Source organism: Elgaria multicarinata, chromosome 13, assembly GCF_023053635.1.
Source record: "Elgaria multicarinata webbii isolate HBS135686 ecotype San Diego chromosome 13, rElgMul1.1.pri, whole genome shotgun sequence".
NCBI lineage: Eukaryota > Metazoa > Chordata > Lepidosauria > Squamata > Anguidae > Elgaria > Elgaria multicarinata.
The window spans coordinates 34,994,277-34,998,038 of record NC_086183.1 but is presented as its reverse complement, the minus strand read 5'-3'; positions in this window follow the sequence as shown (position 1 = coordinate 34,998,038).

Below are 3,762 nucleotides of genomic sequence, written 5' to 3'. Positions count from 1 at the left end.
CTTTTGGTCCATCGTGTGCTCACCAACAGAATCACATTTCTGAATTTGCACAAATTCACATTTGCGCAAATTCGCAGTTGTGCAAATTTGCACTTGCAAAAATTGACATATATCCCCAAATGTGCATTTTCATACTTCAGCCTATGGGGGAAATGTGCATTTCCAGCTCCCCCCCCCCTTTTTAAAAAGTTGTGTGTATTTTTCTATTACTAAATTTGTGCAAAACTCTGGAAAGTTAGAAAACAATCTGTAAGTCTGTGGAGAAGCCAGCTCATTCGATTCCACTGCAGTTTTCTGCACCATCCCTACTGCCAGGGCCCAATGTGCCTGGCTTTTGAAAGACTTGAGCCCCAGCGGTTCTTTGCATAACAACTACGCTCCCTGTTCAGCAAAGTCCATGGGAGCAAAATGTTCAGTCCGATCTTGGCTGCAGTGTGTGCAGCAGAAAGAATGTCATCTTGTGCAAGAGTCCAGGGCAGCCAACTCTCATGGCCAATTTGGCCAAGCCTCTGTGCATGTGTGACCACTAAACGACCGGCCAAGCCAACAACAATTCCATTCCCGCCCTTTTGCATTCCAGAGCATATGTTATGCAACTTTCAATCTGCTCTTGGGATGAGGCAAGACCTGAGACTGTTTATATGCTGTTGGGAAATGATGGTTACAATTGCCCGATAAAGTGGCAGCATAGAACTAGCCCCTGGCAAAACAGCGGGTGGGTGGGTGGGTGGGGGAGATGGGCTACAGATGTTGAAATTGCCAACACGGGAGGCTAATTGCAATAACTGGCCAATAGCAAGTCAGTTCCCCTATGAGGAAGGAACAATATTTGGAGGTCTAAGAGAAAAAGGTAAGTGGGAGACAGGACAGGAGAGCAGGACGTAGGTTTACATTGTGTTATTCTACTGCATTTTAAGGTGTTCATCTTTGCAAATCACCTGGAGAGCTTTGGCTGTTGGAGGCCATATAAGTCTGATCAATGACACAAAAGGGAAATGGAGCATGGCATGGAGAAGGTGGGTCAGGGAAAGGCCTCTCCGAATTCTGTAACTCAACGGTGCCAACTTCACCGTCCCCGAATTATCTTTCCTGCTCTTCTCTGAACTCATTCCAATTTAGGGATGTCGGAGGATGTCTGGTTGGGGATCGACTCTGTGGGTTCCCACCAGCCCCCAGGCACCACTCCGCGGATTCCCACTCTTGCTTGACTTGGTGCATCCCCGCTTACCGACAAGCCGCTGTTTTGTCAAAAAAACCCACTAAGCTTTTTATGTAAATCCCCATTTTGCACAAATGGCAGCTGTAAATACGGCCATTTATGCAAAATTGCAGGTGCAAATGGTCTAGTTAGACTATTTTTGTGTAAATGGCCCTGTTATGGCCACCATTTTGTGCAAAATGGAGATTTATGTAAGAAGCTTAACTGCCATTTCCTGCAAAATCGCACTCTCAGGGAGGGAGGGACGCCGTGCGCCACTCACCAGGTGCCAGCGGGGCTGTCCAGCGGCTCCCTCCCCCCAACGTCAGGGTAGGTAAGAGTTGGAAGCGGCACACAGGGTGGGGATCGAAGAGTTCACCCATCGCTATTTGAATTATCTGAATTCTGCTTGCTTCAAATGTGGTGTCCAGAACTGGACACAGTATTTAAGGAGAGGCCTTACCAGTGCTGCAGAGTGTAGTGGAATGATTACTTCCCATGATGTGGAAGCTGCACTTTTGTTGCTGCAACTTAAATTTGCCTGCTTTTTTGCATCATCATCATCATCATCATCATCATCATCATCATCATCATCATCACACTGCTGACTCATATTCAGTTTGAGATTAACTACAATATTCTTTTCGCACATAGTAAGGCCAAGCCAGGTATCCCCCATCTTACACCTGCGCATTTGATTTTCTCTTTCCTAAATAAAGAACTTTGAACTTCTCTCTCTTGAATTTTATTCCGGTTTTCCTGCCCAATTAATCTTTGACCTAACAAGATCATTTTGAATTTTGTTTCTGTCTTCTAAGGTAGTAACTGCCCCACCCAATTTTGTGTCGTCTGCAAATCTGATGAGCCTCCTCCCCGCTTCTTGAATTCCTCTTCCTGTTGGTTTTTCTGCCATGGGACGCTCTGCAGCCAAAGCAGGAGCTCTGCCACCGAGCTGCAGCAGGAACGGTCCTCCGGCTGCCCTCTGGCTGCTCCTCTGCCCCCAACTGCACGCTGTTCCTCCCAGCAGCAGGAGCGAAAAGGAATGGCTCTGCCAGGACCCTCTCTGCCGGGAGCCATGCTTCGAAGGGCCCCGAAGGCTAATATCACCTCTCATCCCCCTCCTCTGGCCAGTGCCACTGCAAAGGCCCACCAATACTGACGCTTGAGAAGCATCTCCTCATTCTCCCCCCCCCCCCCACTCACCTGCAACAGCCCTCCCGTGATCAGGCAAGCCGAACGCAGAGCAGGGCGCCAGTGCCTACGGTGTTTAATAAATAAATGAATGAAAATAATGTCCTTTATGATTGAGTATTCAATAAATGTTCACCCTCAAAAGAAACGCCCTGGGTGCAACACCACAATGAAATGCGCTGCGCACGCTTATGACCTGATTGCATATATGTGGGTAATAATACGAATATCAACACTTGGGTGTGGTGTTCACCATGTGCGCGTGCCTGTCTTTGGGGCTGTTTGTATGGTCACTGTGGCGTTACCCACATTTCTATTCCCTTCGGTATATCGGGTGAGTCTGTCTAGAGAGTGCGGAATGTTGGGCTGAGTGGGTGTGGCTGGTGACGCGGTGGAAAGTGGGGAGGAGCCTATATATATTGGGGAGCTGTTGGTGATTGGGTTTGGAGGGTAGAGGTGTTTAGCTGAGTGATTTCTTGTCAGGAGTTGTGTGAGGAGGGAGTGAAAATAAGATCCTAGGGACTAAGGAGTGTTATTATTAGATTGGTTACAACCAGTATTCTTAAGAACAGGCAGGACTGGAATATAATTCGAAGGAATGAAGAACTGTAAGCAACAACCAACATTTTCTTTATTTTGCAACCATAAGACCACATGTCAGTTTGGCTGTGTCTCCTGATCTATTGGTTCATAAATAAACACATTACATGAAACCTTCAGCCTGCTATATTCACAGAAAAGCCTTTTCCAAATTGAAGGAGACTCGTACACCGTGTGAGGGCAGAATCTGGATCTGATTTATTGTACATGCAGTGTGGTTATATAGATCTTTTCTCCCCCTTTCTCTCTCCTCCCCTCCTCCTATGTAGAGCCATTTTCATTACCACCTTGCTCCTGTGTGAGGCCAGAAGTAAACAGGACTTGACGTTTGTTCCTGCGTGATAAGAAAGGAACAAAGGAACGTGATAAGAGAGGAATGTGTTAAGCAAGGAGGCAGGGGGTCAGTCCTTTGATCAGTGTGCTGCCGTAAGGAAATGCAGATCTGCTAGCCCTATACCAAATCTCCTTACCTTTTCCCTCTGCTATAAGGGAAGGGTTATACTTTTCTTTTTACCCCTTCCTCAGGTATTTAAGCAGTGGCGCTTAGCCTGAGGGAGGTGGGCACGTCAAAGCCTGGTGTGTGAGGTGCAGTCACCAGCAAGCACTTGCATGATGCACCATCTGGCCCTGCTGATCAGGCATTAAGCAATCACTTCGGGGTTGGCACAGCCCTGTTCATGTTTGCCTTCTGAAGGGATCAGGTTCTTGTGCCTAACTGAGCACACCCCTTTCAGAAAACATTAAATACTCTCCATAGGAGACAGTCCGGCTTC